The 9577-nt window shown below is 38.6% G+C and overlaps 1 protein-coding gene across 4 annotated transcripts in view; it reads left to right on the top strand.

The window, feature by feature from the left end:
• The first annotated feature begins 993 nt into the window (after nucleotides 1–993).
• The window catches only part of LOC126202895 (calcium uptake protein 1 homolog, mitochondrial), a 236704-nt gene continuing 228120 nt past the window's right edge, over nucleotides 994–9577 (top strand). For all 4 annotated transcript variants that reach the window (XM_049936971.1, XM_049936969.1, XM_049936972.1 and 1 more), the window contains exon 1: nucleotides 994–1089. The gene's annotated coding sequence lies outside the window, so the exon portion shown is untranslated. The remainder of the gene's footprint in view (nucleotides 1090–9577) is intronic.

Raw genomic sequence — 9577 nt, 5'->3', positions numbered from 1 at the left:
CAATTGTTTCTCCAGAAGACGGAGCAATGCTGTGGTACGTGCGGTGTGGAGTAATTGTTAGCGCCGTTGTTTGGCGTGCTGCAGGTCGGTGGTGCAAACCCAACCACAAGCAATTATTTTTTATTTAGTATTTACCATTTCTGGAAGGTTCTTGAAATATGCTTGTACATCATGTAACATTTTATTTTTGTATAAATACCAGCATTCTGGGACATTCGATGTTTGTATAAATTGCTGCACTCTCCGTTCAGGAGTTCAGTTCTGTTCTGGCTCCACGTTGGTGACCGTAATAAACGTGCTTTCAGTGTTAGTATTGTGTTTCACTGACGGCCCTGCTTTGGGATTTGGACTATAATGTAATTACAAGGTGATATTATTACAACCGCTTACACATCGCTCCCAAAGGGACGTGAACAAGAGATTAGACTGATTATAGCGCACACAGAGGCGTTTAAGCAATTTTTCTTCCCGTGCTCCATGCGAGAATGGAACAGGAAGAAAAGTACTACAATTGGAAGTAACCTTTAGGGTGCATTTTACAGTGATTTTCAGAGTATAGATACAAATGAAATGTTTTATGCTATCAATGCAAATATGTTATACACATATTAATCTTTAGCTTCTAAATAAATTTTTCGGGCGTACCGGTACTAAAGTCATTGCTCAGTAATTGCTAAATTGCAAAATCGAAAGCATATAGCAATAATTAAATACCGGTTTCTCGATCATCAATTTCGCTCAAACTTATCAAACATATTAATTACCATATCACTAGAGTTAACTCTATTTATATGATAAATTTCGCTCAAACAAATCAGAGCTCTTATTTCACAAACATGTGAAGCAGCATAGTGGACAATAACTAATATGACAAACACGTGACACCTGATACCATCTACTATATCACTTTTCGTCAATTATTTTAAACTTATTACATTTATATTGTCCCTCTCCTGCCGCAATACAACCAAAGAAATGCGTAATTGGCTGGCTTGTATAGTGAAGATCTGTGGAGAGGCGTGTTTAGTTTAGCAGTAGCAGAAAAGCAATAGAGTTGTAAGAAGGACCAGGAGGCAACAGGGAATCAAAGTAAGCACAGAGAAACTGTTGCTGCATGATCGTATATTGACTTACGAATATTCTCTATTCGTAATGACTATTATTTCTGTGCTCCTTTGCGTATTGCAGCTTCAACAAATGCTGGTAAAGTTATTGACCTTGTTGAAAGCTGAAGTTAGGCAATCCCCGTATAATAACAGCTATGTAAGTTTTGTAGACGTTTAGTTAATTGAAACAGTATTTTTGCATAGCGAAGCTACTACACAATATGAGTTAATATTTAATTATGAAGTATTTCATATCGGACGGAGTTTTAAAAAGTTTACAGAAGATAACTAGCAAAAATAAAGCTCACAAATAAGTTGACACTTGTGCACACCACCCACATTTCGTCCAGTCAACATGGATTCTAATAAATAAATTCGTCGATGAAAGACTTCATTGTCCCAGGAAGTATGTTAAACTGAAATTCAGGTAGCCTAACTGTGTTCCCACAGAGTTGAACACTAGAGTGACAAACGTAGGCAATAATTTTGCGAACTTAACGAATAAGGCGTTTGCAACGTACGTGAACAGTGAAACAGTCTACCTACATAATAAGACCGGCGAGCTTTCACTGAAGATGATGGTATTGAAGTTTATTGTACTGGAAACTACGCTTGAGCAAAAGGAAATCGGGAATTAACCTTGTGTAACCGATAGTAAACGAGCAAGCAGAGAAAATTACATACAGTGGCTTGTAAAATGTCCCAAGGAAGTTATGTAGTTAAAAGAATAGTTTAATGTAAATAGAATTCGCAAGATAAGTGCACATTGTACGCTGTGCTTGCACAATTGTTACGAGTTTACAAAAGAAATAAATGGACAGACAGTAAATGGGAGTCTGTTTTTATTCTGTGAAAATGGTGAAACATGAACCTCTGAATACATCACCATTAAATTATGGGAGTCAGGCCCGCAAGATCTTGCACCTAGCAGGTCATTGTAGTGCAAATCTTTATCTGTTACTTGGCTGACTCTGTGGTGTGCTTCCACTGGGATCAGAATTGTGAAGTTTGAGGGCATCAAAGGGCGGCTGTTCAATGTGTCCTAGGCCCCACAGATGTGTGCTCGGCATCAGGTCTAGAAGTGCTACTGACATGGTAGTGGTTTACACTCTGCTTATATATAACCTACAAGAAGTCGTCATATATATGGTAATTTGCATAAATAAAAAAATTTATTCTTGATGTTAATTTCATTTATTAATGCTTAGCTAGTTTAATAGATTTCTTTCGTATAGGCCTATTAAAAAAAAATCTAAATAGTGAAGAAAATACATTCAATGTGTTCTATTATGAAAATTCCCTTCCTTCCTTCTGGCTCTCCACAAATTAGTATGTAACACCACTTGAACAATTGGAAACAGGATGTATGATTTAGATATGTGTTGTATTATGCACCTAAAAATACCAACTTGCCTCATCAACAGTAAGATGGCAAGATAACTGTGAGTTGAACAGTTACGATGAAAAACAATATTACAGAAAGTACTGAGATGTTGATAAAGGAAACTTTATGAAAATAAGATACTGATAGTGTAAGGAGAACATTAAGGGCCTACATTACAATTAAAACATTCTTGTCTAGGAACTAATAATGTGCATAGTGAGTGTGCTGCAGTGAAAACCAACATGCACATTACAACTGCATAAGACACCCACCTTGCATAGAAAATGGGGTGAAACACTGGTTTTCTCCAAATGTGTACAAATACAAGGGAATTGTGCTTTAGGTGTAACCAGAAGGATTCTTGCACTTGTGAGGACAGTGGTTCCAGGTTCTGAGAGGATGGAGTCCCATACTCTTTCCAGACACCCTTATTTAAATTTTTGATGGTTTTCCTAAATTGTCAGGCAAATGCTGTGATGGGTCCTTCAACAATTCTGTGACCAACCATTTGTCCTCTCCTTGTTAAGTATTATGCATACAATGATATCTCTTGTACGAGTTACATTTCATTTCTCTTCATATTACCAAGCGAAGCTGCACAGTGGTTAGCGCACTGTACTCTCATTTGGGAGGATGATGGTTAAACCCGTGTCCGGCCATTCTGATTTAGGTTTTCTGTGATCTCCTGAAATCATTTTTGGCAAATGCCGAGATGGTTTTCTTTGAAATGGTACGGCTGACTTTCTTCCCCAGTTTTCCCTAATCTGATGGGACTGATGATCTTGCTATTTGGTCCCTTTGCCCAAATCAACCAATCTCTTCATATTAAGCTAGATAATTGAAAAATTATCTATGGGGTGGTAAAATACTAATGTTGTTGTTGTTGTGGTCTTCAGTCCTGAGACTGGTTTGATGCAGCTCTCCATGCTACTCTATCCTGTGCAAGCTTCTTCATCTCCCAGTACCTACTGCAACGTACATCCTTCTGAATCTGCTTAGTGTATTCATCTCTTGGTCTCCCTCTACGATTTTTACCCTCCACGCTGCCCTCCAATTCTAAATTTGTGATCCCTTGATGCCTCAAAACATGTCCTACCAACCGATCCCTTCTTCTAGTCAAGTTGTGCCACAAACTTCTCTTCTCCCCAATACTATTCAATACCTCCTCATTAGTTACGTGATCTACCCACCTTATCTTCAGCATTCTTCTGTAGCACCACATTTGGAAAGCTTCTATTTTCTTCTTGTCCAAACTATTTATCGTCCATGTTTCACTTCCATACATGACTACACTCCATACAAATACTTTCAGAAACGACTTCCAGACACTTAAATCTATACTCAATGTTAACAAATTTCTCTTCTTCAGAAACTCTTTCCTTTCCATTGCCAGTCTACATTTTATATCCTCTCTACTTCGACCATCCTCAGTTATTTTGCTCCCCAAATAGCAAAACTCCTTCACTACTTTAAGTGTCTCATTTTCTAAACTAATTCCATCAGCATCACCCGACCTAATTCAAATACATTCCATTATCCTTGTTTTGCTTTTATTGATGTTCATCTTATATCCTCCTTTGAAGATACCATGCATTCCGTTCAACTGCTCTTCCAAATCCTTTCCTGTCTCTGACAATTACAATGTCATTGGCGAACATCAAAGTTTTTATTTCTTCTCCATGGCTTTTAATACCTACTCTGAACTTTTCTATTGTTTCCTTTACTGCTTGCTCAATATACAGATTGAATAGCATCATGGAGAGGCTACAACCCTGTCTCACTCCCTTCCCAACCACTGCTTCCCTTTCATGTCCCTCGACTCTTATAACTGCCATCTGCTTCTGTACAAATTGTAAATAGCCTTTCACTCCCTGTATTTTACCCCTACCACCTTCAGAATTAAAAGAGAGTATTCCAGTCAACATTGTCAAAAGCTTTCTCTAAGTCTACAAATGCTGGAAACGTAGGTTTGCCTTTCCTTAATCTAGCTTCTAAGATAAGCTGTAGTGTCAGTATTGCCTCACGTGTTCCGATATTTCTACGGAATCCAAACTGATCTTCCCAGAGGTTGGCTTCTACTAGATTTTCCATTCGTCCGTAAAGAATTCACGTTAGTATTTTGCAGCCGTGACTTATTAAACTGATAGTTTGGTAATTTTCACATCTGTCAACACCTGCTGTCTTTGGGATTGGGATTATTATATTCTTCTTGAAGTCTGAGGGTATTTTGCCTGTCTGATACATCTTGCTCACTAGATGGTAGAGTTTTGTCAGGACTGGCTCTCCCAAGGCTGTCAGCAGTTCTAATGGAATGTTGTCTACTCCCGGGGCCTTGTTTCGACTCAGGTCTTTCAGTGCTCTGTCAAATTCTTCACGCAGTATCATATCTCCCATTTCATCTTCATCTACATCCTCTTCCATTTCCATAATCTTTTCCTCAAGTACATTGCCCCTGTATAGACCCTCTATATACTCCTTCCACCTTTCTGCTTTCCCTTCTTTGCTTAGAACTGGGTTTCCATCTGAGCTCTTGATTTTCATGCAAGTGGTTCTCCTTTCTCCAAAGGTCTCTTTAATTTTCCTGTAGGCAGTATCTATCTTACCCCTTGTGAGATAAGCCTCTACATCCTTACATTTGCCCTCTAGCCATCCCTGCTTAGCCATTTTGCACTTCTTGTCGATCTCATTTTTGAGACATTTGTATTCCTTTTTGCATGCTTCATTTATTGCATTTTTATGTTTTCTCCTTTCATCAATTAAATTCAATATTTCTTCTGGTACCAAAGGATTTCTACTAGTCCACGTCTTGTTACCTACTTGATCCTCTGCTGCCTTCACTACTTCATCCCTCAAAGCTACCCATTCTTCTTCTACTGTATTTCTTTCCCCCATTCTTATCAATTGTTTCCTTATGCCCTCCCTGAAACTCTGTACAACCTCTGGTTTAGTCAGTTTATCCAGGTCCCATAACTTGTCCTACTGTGGGAGGCGTAGGCTTCGTGTCTATCTTGGCCGCAATAATCTGTTCACTATGCTGTTTGTAGTAGCTTACCCACACTCCTATTTTTTATTCATTATTAAACCTACTCCTGCATTACCCCTATTTGATTTTGTATTTATAACCCTGTATTCACCTGACCAAAAGTCTTGTTCCTCCTGCCACTGAACTTCACTAATTCCCACTATATCTAACTTTAACCCATCCATTTCCCTTTTTAAATTTTCTAACCTACCTGCCCGATTAAAGGATCTGACATTCCACGCTCCGACCCATAGAACGCCAGTTTTCTTTCTCCTTATAACGACGTCCTCTTGAGTAGTCCCCGCCCGGAGATCCGAATGGGGGACTATTTTACCTCCGGAATATTTTACCCAAGAGGACGCCATCATCATTTAATCATACAGTAAAGCTGCATGCCCTCAGGAAAAATTATGGCTGTAGTTTCCCCTTGCTTTCAGCCGTTCGCAGTACCAGCACAGCAAGACTGTTTTGGTTAGTGTTACAAGGCCAGATCAGTCGATCATCCAGACTGTTGCCCCTGCAACTACTGAAAAGGCTGCTGCCCCTCTTCAGGAACCACATGTTTGTCTGGCCTCTCAACAGATACCTCTCCGATATGGTTGCACCTACAGTACAGCTATCTGTATTGCTGAGGCATGCAAGCCTCCTCACCCACGGCAAGGTCAGTGGTACATGGTGGGGGGGGGGGGGGCGAAAACTCCCATGCTATCTCCTCCCTTGACACCAGTAAACCTGTTAACCACCAACTTACCAGCACTCTTCTAATCAACCGACCTGGGAAAGCTCATCCACATCCTTCGTCATGGCCTATACTGCCTCTTCATGTCCTGTAATACCCCACCCCCATCGCCGAGAGTAGTTTTCCATTGCCCGCCCAACTTACAGAATGTCATTGTCTGTTTGTATTCCAATCCTATTCCAAACCTTGCATCCCATGGATTAGTCCATTGTGGCTGGCCCAGTGTAAGACCTGCCCCATACACCCACCCACCCACCTCAATCCAGTCCCAGGCATTTCTTACTCAATAAAAGGAAGGTCCGTATGTGAAAGCAGCCATGTTACATATCAGCTATGCTGGAATTACTGTACATCTTTCTATGTGGACATGACAACTAACCAACTGTCTATGTGGATGATCGTTCTCTGCCAGACTGTCAGAAACTGCAAATTTTACCATCCAATGGGGGAACTTGCTGCATACCACAACAAATTTTATTATTTTATTTCAACAATTGCTTCATTATAATGACAGTATTGATATTTCTTTCTAACATAATTTTCTCTAAACAAAATAGGCGGTAATTGCCCTGGACTTTTGCATTTCCCCTGGCCTAAATCTCCTTTGAATTATTTCCTATTGCACCACCTTACCTTTTTCATCTCTCTTCTCCCCATCCCCATCCAGGTTGTATACTGCCTTATCCCACCACTCTTCTCCCCCCCCCCCCCCCCGCCCCCACCAATATGGCCTCCACCCTTCTCCCTCTCTCCCCCCTTCCAGTCTCTCTCTTCATCACCGCTTTCCTATCCTTTTTCCCATGCCCTTCCCACTCCCCCTCCCTCCCTCCCTCTTTCTATATCTCTTTTATGCTCTACCTTCTGTACCCTTTTAGTTTTATGTTCAGCCATTGAGTCACCTATCAGAATTAGTCTCTTTCCTGCAACCCCCCCCCCCCCCCCCTCCTTTCTTTCCTATGCTCTTCTCTTCTTCAGCCCAGGCACCAGCTTTCAATAATGTCTCGTGGCAGCCACAGGAGTGTTTGTTTGGGTGTCTATGTGGTTATGTATGTACTTTTACTAGAAAAAGTACAAGAGTCAAAAGATACCCTGTACAGTGTTTCCTGTTACATGGTTCTAGGCTCCACACATCTGTCCACTATAGATGAGTGGTTGCCTTTCCCTTATTTTACATATCATTCATTTATATATTATGTCCTCTAGATCTTGCCATCGACCTAGAGTAAGAAATAGATGCAGAGACCAGGACAAGATGCATGTCTGCAAAGAAATGTTAGTGACAGGTGAGATTTGGAAATTAAAGAAGGAATGTAGAAAGAAGATTCCAGGTTAAAGGTAAAGAAAAGTCTGGCTGAAATTAAAGAACAAAATAGTCAAAAATGAGCAGCAACGAAGGAAATGGAAAGAAGCATGATAAGAAAAGAAAATGGGCAAGAAGTCATAGAATACAAAGAAATGAAAGTGAGATAGCTGGGGATAGGAAAATTCTATCATTTGAGGCCAGCTTGATAATAATAATAATAATAATAATAATAATAATAATAATGATGATGACAGGAATAAATTAGGTGCTAGCAGCAAGTATCTCATTTGCAAAGTGTTTTATGCAAAATATGTTAGGAAGTGTAGGGTAGTGTTACCTGTATAGACACAATGTTGATACCAAATTTCACTTGCATGTATAGATTTTAGCAAATTTTCAGAAATAAAGGCAGGAACATGTGTTAGAGAAAGAGGTGGGGGACACAATAGAAGCATTTGAAAGTCTGAAGACTTTAATGACCATGTTTTTGAATGTGTGTAAAGAGAGCTAGCAGCATTTCTCCTATAAAATTTAAATAGCATGTGTGTCTTGATCATAAGGGGGGGTGGGGAGGGGGGGGGGAGATCTGTTTTGTAAAAGACTCCATGGTAAGTTTCAGATGTGTGTATCCTGTTTACAAAACATAATTCCGAAAATTCAGAAAGTTACAGAAAATTAAATCATATCCAGTTGAATTAGACAGTGGGCTATGTTTCCAGTTGCGATAATTCAAAGTTGTGATATTGAGGTTAGTTAATTATATAAAATGTGTGTTAGCCAGTCAGCAGTTGGTATTTATAAGTTGATGTATTTGTAAGTTGATGCTTGATTAAAATATTGTCTATTGATATTTTCATTGAAGTTTTAATGCACTATTGAAACAAATAGTTCAGCACAATAGTAAAATGTGCTGGAATTTTAAATGGCAGAAATGTGAATTGAACACAGGTGTAGACATTCAGTGGTTTTTCTCAATAGATCTGTTTTGGATGATAGCAAAAATGGTTCCTCAAATGAGACAGCAATCGGTTCCTGTAATGTGTGTTACCTGATCAAGTGTTTAATATATAACAGCATTGCTGTTGAGTGAGGGATAAGACCCATCTTTGAAAAATAAAGTAGCAAAGGTTCATGAAGTACAAGGGAGAAAGTGATGCATGTCATTGCCTGCCAATAATGAGACACCAATATGGAAATCAGCAGTTTTTTGTTCCTCTTTTCAGAAGCTCCTTATTTATGTCCAGTAGCATTGTTCCCCCTCATTTCCCCAAACACGAGACTTGTGTAATGATCTAATGAAAAACTATAAGTAGTACACATAGAATAAAGATAATGAAAGTAAAGAAAGGCAGAGATTGGCATTCTGCTATGCTAATTAGTACTGTACTTTTTATGAAAACCCAACAAAACAGTTACAGTCTCGTGTGTTTATCCAGTACTGTACAACTAATTATGCTGTATAAATTTACAATATTCTTCTAAATAACAAAAGTTATTACTTTATTGTCACGGTTTAATAAAACTGTTAGGGAATTCTTGTGTGGTTAATGCTTTTATTGAGTAGGAGAACTTTTAGGTCACATGGAATAAAGACACTATGAACCAAAGAGCGCAAACTCTGTTACTACAAATAGAGCAATTTTCCCTTTAGACAAAACTTAAATTTATTTTTTTGCAATACAGTTTGATGTATGTAATAATCTTCTTTAGTCTATTATTTAGATCAAATGACATGCTCATACAAATCATGTGAACTTTATCTTTTATCAATTAATTTTATTTTCTTTATGTACAGTAGTGTTCACAAATCTCTTGTAAGTAAATTTCACTACTTGAAGTAGTTATGCTTAAAAATACATTTAAATGTTATAATTAAATAGCTACTCATCAGTCCTCATGTACAAACTACTTTATCAAAACACAATTTTAGAAATCCCTTTATTATTGTCTTTCTTTGAACAAAAATATAACTAAATGCACAAAGCAAAATTTTATTGTCAAAATGGACAAGTGTTCTAAGTGC

This window comes from Schistocerca nitens, chromosome 9 (genome assembly GCF_023898315.1).
Source record: "Schistocerca nitens isolate TAMUIC-IGC-003100 chromosome 9, iqSchNite1.1, whole genome shotgun sequence".
NCBI classification, from domain to species: domain Eukaryota; kingdom Metazoa; phylum Arthropoda; class Insecta; order Orthoptera; family Acrididae; genus Schistocerca; species Schistocerca nitens.
This window is presented reverse-complemented; position numbering and strand designations above follow the sequence as displayed.